Source organism: Narcine bancroftii, chromosome 3 (assembly GCF_036971445.1).
Source record: "Narcine bancroftii isolate sNarBan1 chromosome 3, sNarBan1.hap1, whole genome shotgun sequence".
Lineage (NCBI taxonomy): Eukaryota > Metazoa > Chordata > Chondrichthyes > Torpediniformes > Narcinidae > Narcine > Narcine bancroftii.
In genome coordinates, this window is record NC_091471.1 from 150,777,281 (window position 1) to 150,789,472 (window position 12,192).

The 12,192-nt window shown below is 35.2% G+C and overlaps 1 long non-coding RNA gene across 1 annotated transcript in view; it reads right to left on the minus strand.

Moving 5' to 3' along the window:
* Positions 1-10,680: 10,680 nt before the first annotated feature.
* Positions 10,681-12,192, minus strand: part of LOC138756260 (uncharacterized) — a 43,885-nt gene continuing 42,373 nt past the window's right edge. Inside the window, exon 4 of the long non-coding RNA XR_011352922.1 lies at positions 10,681-10,857. This is a non-coding gene — a long non-coding RNA (uncharacterized lncRNA). The remainder of the gene's footprint in view (positions 10,858-12,192) is intronic.

Genomic DNA, 12,192 nt, shown 5'->3' on the forward strand with positions numbered 1-12,192 from the left:
AAAGGAGAAATGAAAGTAATTAAGGAAAAGATGAAGAGATATGTTATAGTGGTTGATAAAGTTAAAACACAAGTTCAAAAAGAATACGATGAAGGGGATCAATGTAAAGATCTGGTTACTAAGCTATAAAATTCAGTTATGGCTTTGAGTGTTGAGAAAAAAAGAACTTTTACAAAAAAAAATTAAACTTTAGAGAATCATAATTGAAGAAATAATGCAAAGATTGTTGGATTGCAAGAAGGTTTTGAAGGTCCTCATGTTGTGCGCGATTTTTTTTTAAACAATCGGATTCTGAAGACTTTGGCACCTGGACATTTTCCAAATAGTCTTGAATTGGATAGAATTCCTAGAATGCTTAGAAAAAGAACTTGCTGCCCGGTCAATTCCTGTGCTCCGTTTTGATTAGATTTCTTCATCATCAAGAAAAGGAGACGATTCAGAAAGCTCATCAATTTTAGAGCCCTTTGATTGTGGCTGATTAAATGGTTCTTTTTTTAATGTGGACCGTGATGTGAATGGGGTGAAAAGAAGAAAGGAATTCAATCCTGCAAAGTCCGTGCTCCAGAAGAAGGGCTATAACTTTTCTTCTTGCCATACTGCAATACTCAAAAGTTTTTTCTGGGGAATAATCAGGCAAAATTCTTCAACAGAATGATGGAAGCTTTAGAATTTGTGAATTCTCTTCCAAAAAAAAATAAACAGATCAACAGATTGATTTATTAAGAGCAGACATACCACAGATTGAGAAGATGCAAATGTCAGACAAGGAGATGGTACAGCAGGAAATTACTTGCCTTGATGATGATGATAAAGTTAACAGGAACCTTGAAGTAGCCGCATTTACCTGAAGATGGTAATGGCTATTCAACAATTGGTTTTTTTTCTCTCTCTAGGGGAGGAGATCTTTTGAAACTTCTCTTTTCCTTGCTGTGTTCCACCTAGCGGCAAGAGTCACTTCCCGCACGATTGGGGGTGGTAGTACTGATTTTTTTTTTTGACAGTGGTTTTGGGGTTTATTTTAATTATTTTTCCTCTTTTTTTTCTTTTCTTATTCTTGATGGAGAAGTCGGGTGTAATTAATGATTTAGTGATGTGAAAGGTCCGAGAGGAGAGGCAGAGGGGAGTTATTAATTTTCTGAACTGAATATAATGGGAAGTGGTAAAACTTTGAATTTTATGTTATGTTGATGGGCTTAATAATCGGATCAAATAAGCTAACACCCTCTTTCTTTTTTAAAGAAATGTGGAGTTGATATTGCTTTTTTTTACAAGAAATTCATCTATCTGAGAAAGAACATCAAAAATTGATAAATGATTGGGTTGGGCATGTAGTAGTTCTTACTTTTAACTCTAAAATGAAGGGTGTGGCAATTTTATTTAAAAAAAATGTTACCAACTAAAATTCATATCATGATTACTGATCCGGTGGGAAGGTTTGTATTAGTAACTTGTCAAATTTATTATGAAGGTTGACCTTTGAGGAACATTAATGCACCAAATACAGATGATGAAGGATTTATTAGGGATACTGTTGTGTATGACCTCACGCAATTAAGACTAGGAACATGACGCTTTCTCATCCTTTACTTCCATTAGTCTAACATGGCTACTGACAAACAGGGTGATATATGGAAGGGTGACATGATGGCGTGGGTGTCATGATGTCCAGCAGAGGACGTGCTTATAGTCAACACTCTTCCCCACACCCCCCCCACCAGTACAGTAAATGCTGACTGGGCCCTTTTGAACATTGGGCCCAGGACTGCAAGTGAGAATTAGAATATATCTCATGAGTAATTATAATTATAAAAGGAAAAGTATTTAATAATAATGAGGGCATATAGTCCTTAAAGCATTCAGGTGGTCTTCTTTCTCTTTTTGACCACCTCGGTGTGGTTTGCTGTGCTGGTCTTTTCTTGGGACCCGTACATAGTCAGGTTGGCAGTTACTACCCGCCTTCATTGACCTTCAGCAGCGTCTGCCTACTTTTGCTGCCCTCCTGGCTCAGTAACCGGACTCCTTGGCTCTGTGACTGTCTCTGCCACCCCCATTCACTTGGCCTGAGGGCTGGGATGGTCAGGGCAGGTCATAGAAGGTTGGGTTCCACCTCCATCAATTCATGAGGCAGTTCATGGACCTTAGTGTCAGTCAATGCTCGTAATTGGTCAATGTGTCGTTTCCACAATCTGTCCCCCACTAGAACAGAGTATGAGCAGGGGCTCATTTTTTTGTAAGATTACTCCTCCCACCCATGGGTCTTTATATTGTCTATAATCTTGTACCAGAAATCTATCACCCACTTCCAATGTTCTAGGTGAGGTGTAAGGCGATGCTATTTTTTTAACAATTGGAGACCCAGATGTGGATGAACTGTGGACATCCTGGACCACAGGTTGCAGCCAAACATTATTTCTGCTGGGGTGCATTTTGTGGTAGAATATGGCGTGTTTCTGTACCTGCAATTTTGTGTGCCTTGGAGGCATTTAGAAGTTTCATGGTTTTCATTGAGGTTTGAATGTTTGTACAAAACATTCTGCCTCCTCATTAGTACTTGGGTGATAAGGGTGCTGACAAAATATGACTGATATTGTTGTCATGCATACATTTTAAAAAATGTTCTGATGTAATTTGATGCCCATTGTCCGTAACTAATTCAAGAGGCAATCCATAAATGGCAAAGATGGCTCATAGACAGTCAATCGTTGAATCTGATTTGGTGTTTCTCATCTGTGAAACTACTGTCCACAGCTACTCAGATAGTCTCACCCATGAATGGTCCACCAAGGTCTACATGAATCCAATCCCAGGGTTTGAATGGCCATTTCCATGGGTTAGCTTTGGCTTGCGGCATTTTTGGATGCATTGTCTGATATATTTTGCGTTCTCTTACTGTTTTTTTCAATGTCTCTGTCTATGGAGGGCCACCAGACATGCATCTGGGAAAGTTCCTTCATTCAAAGAATTCCCGGATAGTTGTGTTATAGTTCTGATAACATGGTAGCTTGCCATTTGGCTGGAATAACTGTACGGGTGTCCCATAGTAAACATCCTTCTTCAACTGATAATTTATGGCCGTGTATGTGGAAAGGTTTTAGATCTTCTGGGATGGTATTAGATTTGGGCCACCCATTAAAGGTGAAGTATAGGATCTTGCTTAATGTTGCCTCTTTTCGGGTTTCCTTTCTGATCATCTGGGCTGTAATGGCCAGTTGTTGAAGTTTTCTTGGTTCATGGCTGCTGCTTCTGCTGTCCATGTAATAATTTCTTCTTGTTGTTCTGTCTTGGGGAGCAGCATGCGTTATAAGGCATCTGCATGGCTGTTGAGTGTTTCTTGTTTATGTTTTATATCATAGTTCTACACCGCTAGTAGCAAGGCCAATCTATGAATTCTGGCCAGGCCTGTTGTCTATGATTAGAGTGAATTTTCTTCCATAAAGATATTGGTGAAATGTTTTTCACATCAAAAAATTGTTGCCATTCCTTCTTTTTCAAGTTGTGAATAATTGTGTTCACTTAATGTTTGCGAAGCATACGCTACTGGTTGCTCATCTTTTCTGTCCTAGTCCCACTGGTGAAGCATCCACGGCTAGTGTAACTTCTTTACTAGGGTCGTGGTGGATCAGCACCTTATTTGTTGGTGCTAGTATTTGCTTTAGTTGATCGACTGTGTTTTTGGTTTCTGTGTTCCAATACCATATTTAATCTTTCTTGAGTAATTGGTTCAGCGGGATGTATAGTGTAGATATATTAGGGATTTGTTTTCAGTAGTGATTAACAAGTCCTAGGAAGGACTGTAATTCCGATTTGTTGGTTAGGTATGGGGCCTTGTGAATGGCTTCTGTTCCTGGTGGATTCCTTTGCACCCCCTCGTTGTCGATTGTAAGCCCAAGATATGTTGCTGAGGGGCACATGAAGACACATTTGTCCTTTTGTAATTGTGTATTAGCCTGTTGTAGTCTGGTTAAAAGCTTTTCAAGGTTTTGTAAGTGTTCACTGTTGTTTTGGCCTGTGATGATGATGTCATCTCGGAAACACCCAACTGAGAGTCCATGTAGTAATTTGTCCATTGTTGCTTGAAAAATCCCAGGTGCTGCTGATATTCTATAAGGCCCGTGTGTATAGTTGTGTAGTCCCAGATGGGTATTGATTATCACATATTCCCTTGATTTTTTTTGTTCAATTCTATCTGTTAATATACTTGTGGCAAATCGAGTTTTGTGAATTTTTGCCCTCCATTTAGTGTTTGGAACAATTCTTCCACCTTGTCCATGGGGTGTTCAGGTATTTTCAGTTTGCTTTACATACTGGTATGATGGACGCTGCCAATCGCTATATTTTATTGGTTCTAATATGCCTTCATATTTTAGTCTGATGAATTCAGCATCAATTTTCCTTTTCATAGCAAATGAGACTGTTCTGGCTTTGAAGAATTTTGTTTCTAGATTATCTTTTAAATGCCATTTGGCTTGAACATCTTTGATTTTCCCCAATTCTTGCTGGTTGTTGAGGATTTGGTCAAGTTCTGGTTAGGAGGTGTCTGTGTGGTTTACATTTAGTATTGAAACAATTTCCAGCCAGTCTAGGGGAATGCGTTGAAGCCAGTTTCTTCCAAAAAGTGCTGGACTCTGGGTATCTACGATGTAGAGAGGGAGAGAGTGTTTTTGGTTGCTGTTTGCATTATACTTAGACCGTACATTTTCCAAACACTTTTTGATTCTGTCTCCTGCAAACAGATCTTAGAGTTATTTCAGTTGTTTTTATTGGGAAGCGTGGTAGAAAACACTCCTTAACATGTAATGGCATGTGGGACATCTCTGCCCCTGTGTCTAACTCTATCTTTAGGGGGAGTCCATTTATTTTTAACTGTATAAAGATTGCTGTGTTTTCTCCATTTATTCCTTGAATATGTAATTCTTAGGAGCTGAAATTTCTGAAACTTGAAGGTCAGCCATTGGGCTGTTATCGTAATCATTGCTAGGTTGTCTCTCTCACTCTGCAATTGTTTTGACTTTAGCTGCCTGTTTATTTGCAGGCTACCTGCACTTTAGAAGCAGACACTGAGCTTTGATATGTTTTTCTGTTTTGCAATGGCTGCATTTAGAAATTTTGAAGTAACAGTTTTCTGGTTGGTGGTTGTATTTCCCACAACAGAAGTATTGTTGGCAGGAAGACCTCCGAACCAATAGGTCTGGCTGACCCATATTCAAGTTTTTAATCTTACATTTCAGAGCTGCAGGCATCCCTGTATGCAATCTGTAATGCAATCTCTTCATCATCCATCACTAATAATTTTTACCTTGCTTGGCGATTTTCCAACCCCATCACAAATCTTTCTCGCAGTGCCTGATTTAGAAACTGCTCGAAATGACAGTGCTCCGCTCGTTGACACAACGACACCAGGTATTCTCTTACTGTTTCTCCTGGTCCTTGTCTCCTTTCATAGAATCGTTGTATTTCTGCCATAACTGGTGGTTTAGGGCTTAAATGGTTCCTTAGAGCTGTGCATAATTTGTTGAATGTCTTCATCCCTGGATCCTCCAGGGCCAGCATGGTCTTAAGGAGGTCAAATGTTTCGCTGCCCTTTATATATAAATATATATATAAAAGGCAAAGGAGGAAAAACCCAACACCCAACCCCAACCAACCAATTTTCCCCTGCAGCCGCTGCAACCGTGTCTGCCTGTCCCGCATCGGACTTGTCAGCCACAAACGAGCCTGCAGCTGACGTGGACTTTTACCCCCTCCATAAATCTTTGTCCGCGAAGCCAAGCCAAAGAAGATATTGAGGAAGATGGCATGTTTGTGGTTTACTGGACCTTCCATAATATTGTGGACTATGCAGTAGTAGTTAAACCATTCGATGTAGTTATCCCAAATTTCTTCTATTTGATTGAATTCCCCAAACTTCCCCTCTGCCATCTTGACATACTTTCACTTTGATCTTTTAGCAGAACTTTGCTTTAGGTTGATAGGTATTGTTACAGAGTTCTGTGTCGTGTATTGGCCTATGTTTTGTGTGGTTTTATGTTAAAAAGTGACAGTTTGCCTTAGAGAGCCAAAGTGAAGGTGGACTGCTGCGAGAGTGGGAGACGGACTGAGTATGTGCAGAAAATGAAAGAAATTTCTGGACTTGGATGATAAACCACCACTGGGGGTGCTGTGGAGTTGAGGAAGGCCCAGAGCATGAGTCATGGTCTAGTGGACAGTTTAGAATGTTGGGATATCAAAAAGGATGAACATTCCGAAGGCAGCCAGAAGGATCCAGACCAAGCCAGTTGTTTCTCTCTCTGCAAGCAACACAAGACAACTTCGAATTGTGTGCTCTCTCTCTCAAAGAACTTTTGGCTTCAGTTTACCAAACAAACTGAATTTTATTTATGATCTTTGCTTCAGTTGAGATCGAAGTTTTGTGAGTCTTGTGTGTTTTGTGTCTAAGTTTGTCTGTGGGCTGGTTGGAAGTGTACCTTAGACTTTGATTACATATTTTATATTTAGGCTGGGGAATTTATTAGTTTTACACTGTTATAGAAATTTGCATAGTAACCAGTGGAAATTGTTATCAAAGGATGGATTTTGAATTAAAGTTTGAAGGTGATTTTTTTGTTAATAAAGTAATTGTTCATCTTTACCCCTGTGTGATATGCCTTCTTTGTGGTTGCTGGTTTGATCTTGTAAAAGTAGTCATCTTCTACCTTTCTTCTGTTGTTTTTCTTTTCATGGTGCATGAAGTATGTGTAGGGTCCGTTTCATTACTCATTGCCACTGTTGTGGATGCACTCACACAATTAAGACTCAGAGACATGATGCTTTCTCATCCTATACTTCTATTATACTAACATGGCTACTGACATACAGTGTTATATATGGAAGGGTGACATCATGATGTGGGCTTATACCCAACAGATATATTTATGTATTTAGCTGAGACACACTAAAAAATATTGGTTGGAGGGGATTTTAATTGTTGTTTGGATCAAGTTTTTGATAAAACAAACAAATCAGTTACTCAATTTAAAGCATCAAAGGCAATTTTGAATGTGATGTCAGATTTGAATTTAATAGGATACTTGGAGGAGATTAAACCCTAAAGAAAGTGACTATTCTTTTTTATTCTCATGGATTAGATTCTTATTCTAGGATAGATTTGATTCTTATTCTAGGATAGATTTGATTCTTATTCTAGGATAGATTTGATTCTTATTCTAGGATAGATTTATTTTTCATCTCAGTATAATTGTAAGGAAATATTATGAATGTGGATTACAAGGCTAGAAATTTATCCCAATCGTTTACCACTTTAAATTACATTTACTTTTGGTTTATAGATAACGATTAAATTCAATATTGTTAAAAAGGAGAGATTTTTGTGATTTTATAAAAAAGCATATTTTGGAGTTTTTAGAATTAAATTCAAATTCTGTTCTCAATAAATTTGCTGTTTGGGATGCACTAAAAGCATATTTAAGAGGACATATTATAAGTTTTACATTGAAAATTAAGAAAGATTATATGAAAGAGACCAATCAATTGGAAAAAGAATTACAGAATTTGAAAAAGAATTACAAAAATATCCTTCAGATGAGAAAAGAAAGGAATTAATAAATAAAATGTTCCATTTTAACATGATTCAGACATATAGGACTGAAAATTTGATTGATATAACTAAACAAAGAAAGAGCTCATAAAGTTTTAACTTGGCACTTAAAAACTGAACAATCTTTGAGAATAATTAATGCTGTTAGAAAGAGTTCAAAGATGTTTATTTTTATCCTAAAGAAATTAATGATGTATTTAAAGTGTTTTTTTTTAAATACTGTTTTTGTAGATCAGAATTTACTAGGGATGAATGTAAGATTGATAATTTATTATCTCAGATAAATTTGTATAGATTGACTTATCAAGATCAGAACAAAATAACAAAGAGCTTAATTCATTACCAAATGGTAAATCTCCAGGGGAAGATAGTTTCCTACCTGAATTTTAGCAGAAATTTAAGGATCTTTTAGTATCTCCATTTATGGAGGTGCTAAAGCAGGTGACTGAACCCTAATCTTTACCAGATTCCTTTTTAACAGTGATAATTACAATTATAGACTGTTATAGAAAGATAAAGACTTGCTAAATTCTACATCTTATCATCTAATATCTCTATTGAATGTAGATTATAAAATTGATGCAAAATTGTTAGCAAATAGATTATCTAAATGTTTGCCTGATTTTATTCATATGGATCAAACAGGATTTATGAGAAAATAGTATTCTGCAGACAATATTGCAAGATTAATGACTTTAATTAATTTAATTCAGAATAGTGTAGCAGCAGGCACTTTGGATGTTGATAAAGCTTTTGATAAATTAGAATGTAACTTTTTGTTTAAAGTATTGGAGAAGTTTGGTATTGGTTCTATATTTAAATCTTGGGTTAAATCTTTATATAAATATAAAAATCCTTTGGCAGATGTCAATATCTGCTTCTTTTCCATTAACTACATCTAGTCGACAAGGTCGTCCTTTGTCCCTGGCTTTATATATTTTAACCTTTAGCTTTATTTATTAGACAAGATTCTAAAATTAAGAGAATTAAAGTGAATCAGAAAGAATATAAAATTAATTTATTTGCTGATGATGTTTTGGTTTATTTAACAGATCCTAAAAATGCTTTATCACAATGACAAATTAGACTGAAAGAATATGGGGAAGTCTATGGTTATCAAGTTAATTGGGGGAGTGAGATTATGCTCTTAGCTATGGGTGATTATACAAATTGTAAAATAGTCACAAAATTTAGGTGGTTAGATACAAGTATCATATATTTATTAGAATTGATAATGATTAAAAAAAATAATTATTTACCTTTGCTTAATCGAATTGTTGCAGATTTTTTAAAAAATGGAATAATTTACCTATTACTTTAATTAGTAGAGTAAATTATGTTAAAATGATTTTTTTTCCTTGAATTCAATATTTTTAAAATGAATTCCAATTTCAATTCCTTCAAAATTTAAGGATTTCAATACAGTGATTAGGAATTTTTTATGGAAAGATAAAATGCCAAGGTTTTTGTTTGAAAAATTGACTATGAAGTATGAATGGGGGGGGGTTACATCTTCCTCATTTTAAGAATTATTATAAAGCAGCTCAATTGAGATTTATAAATGTATTGTTTAATTTAGATAATATTCCAGCTTGGTCTTCTATTGAATTTAATGCAAATCCCCAGGATTTTATTTATAAATTGAATTCTAAACTGATATTGGAAGTAGGAAATTATCTATTTTGAAACATTTGATTGAGTTGTGGAATAATATTGATAATGAAATTGGTATGAAAGGATTAATATCTAGGAAGATGCTTCAATATCAAAATAGGCTCATTCCTTTTTCAATGGATAACAAATTTTTGAGGATTTAGAAGGGTATTAATAGGATTGAAGATTGTTTTGAGGATGGAAGATTTATAACATTTGATTGAATAAGGGAAAAAAATAATGTACCTAGTAATACTTTATTTCATTATTATCAAATTAAAGCTTTTTTTATCTGGCAAAATAAGTCCTACTTGATGCTACCTAATCAAAGTAAATTAGAATTACTGATTTATAACACTACTGTAAATAAATTTATTTCAATAATGTATAACTTACTTCAAACTAAGGCCCCCAAAATTGGGGTGCATAAATCATGATTAAGAAGATAAATAGATTTAAATACATAAATAAGTGAAAAGGATTGGATGGAGTAATGTAAAAATAACATGACTAAACTTATAAATTTAAGATATAGTTTATTTCAATATAATTTTCTTAAATCAATTATATTTGACTGCACAAAAACTAAATGGATTAAAATCTTGTATCACATTTATCTTTTAGATTTGATCTGAGATTGGACCTTTTTTTTCATACAACTTGGCAATATCATAAAGTTAGACAATTTTGGTTAGAGATAGGTATTTTTTTTTTGGAATGAATTATGGGGCCAAATTCCCACAGGACCCAATGCTATTTTTTTGTTGAATAATATTAAGGCTATAAGGCAAAAATTAAAATTAAATATTTATCCAACTGAAGTTGTGTTAATTGCTTTAGCAGTTACAAGGAAATGTATAGAAATATCATGGAAGTCAGAAATAGATTTAGGCATGGAAAGATGGGTCGCAGAACTTCATAGTTGTATATCATTAGAGAAGATTACTTATAATCTACAAGAGAAATATTATTTTTTTCTGGAAATGATGGAGCCAATATTTACAAAATTTTTATTTGCCTGTGTGATTGACTCTCTGAGGACCTCACTTCTTGGTAACCTCCAATAGACTTTGTTCTCTAAATATTTTATTTTCTTGGCATTCTCTGTTTTTTTCCTTTATTTTTCTCTTAGGGGTGGGGGAAATGGAAGGGTGGATTATAATTTATTTTGAAATAATTTAGAATTGAATGTAATGTAACTATTATTGTGGTTTAAATGTTTATAAATAAGCTATTTAAAAAAGTAACTTGTGATTTAAAATATTAATAAGTCAAATATGGCTTTATGTTGATTTTTATGATCACACATGGCCTTTAACCAAATGTGTTTCATAAAGGAAGCAATAACCATTTGATTTTTACTCTTTATTTCAAGTTAATTGCCTTCCACATTTAATTGTGGAGGAAAAATCATGCAAAGAATTGCTTCTCCATATTACCTGAGTAGGTATATTTATGTAAATATCTTAAATGCTCTCTTATCACTTATAGTTTCAGCCATGTTCTTACTAATATGCCATACTTGCTTGGACTGACAACCAAAAGTATTCAGATGCTGAAAATATGAGAAAAGAAATATTTGGAAGTGGCCAGCAAGTCTGGGACTGTCCCTGCAGAGAGAAAACACAATTAATAAAAATTCAGAAGCATTAGAAATCAAACATGTTTTCTCTTTTCTTAGTTCTGATGGATGGCTGAAATATTAACTACACCCTTGGTACAGACACTGCCTGATAATTAATTATGCATCGCATACAGGTAACAAGAACATTAATTACAACACAGATATTGCACATTAAAATTATACATATTATTCATGAGAATTGATCAAGGATAATCAACTTGGCCTTATTAGGGCGAGATCCTAATGACTAGCTGGACTGTATTTGTCAAGGTAGTGATGAATTCTGCTGATGGGATTGTGGATTGAATTCAATATGGTCTTTGACATAGTCCCACTTGATCTGATAGGTACGATCATGGCAAATTGGATCACATATTTGCAAGATGAAAAAATGCAAAGGAAGATGATGGAGGAGAGTTGTTTCTATTTTTGAAAGTTTATGACTATTGCTGTACTGAAGGGATGAGGACCTTGGTTTTGTAGAAATTAACAATCTGGATGTGATAGTAATTCTAGAAATAGTTAATGCAAAGACTGAGAATATTTTGGATAGTGAGAAGGCAGACTTTGGCCACAGAATGATTTTGGTAGCAAAGAGTGAGAAATGGCAGATCAAATTTAACCCTGACAAATGTAAGGGGATGAAGTTTAGAAAGATTCATATGACTGGAATATATACAAGAGTGAGGGACTCTGTGAAATGGAAAGACCTTGGGATACATAACCAAGGATCCCAGAATAAATAAGGCACATTTTCTGTGGCATAGAATATAAGAGCTGGATTTTTATTATTACAATGTTATAAAACAATAGTTAGCCGACAGTTGGAGGACTATGTATGTGCAGCTCTGATGGTTGTACTATTGAAGGATGTTATAGCACTAGGGAGTGTGCAAAGGAGATTCATTGGGGGTGTTGCCTGAAACTGAACATTTTAGCAACGAGGAGAGACTGGGTAGGTTAGGTTTGGATTCCTTGCACTGGAGGAGAATGGGGTTGGGTAAACCTGACTGATGTGTACAAAATCATGAGAAGCATTGTTGGGGTAGAAAGTGAGAAAACTTTCCAATGAGTAGAGTTGTCTATAATATGAAAAGGTTTAAGGAAAAGGAGGTTGTAATTTTAGTGGGATTTGAGGAAGAATCTGGCAAGCACTGCCTGAGGAGGTGCTGGAGATGAGATTTTTATAACATTTGAGAAGCATTCAGGTGAGTACCTAAATGATGTGGTGTAGATGGCTGAGTGTTGGATAAAGGGATTAGTATAAAGAGGTATGACGGCAGGTGTGGTAAACCACTGTATGTATATATTTATCTGCCTG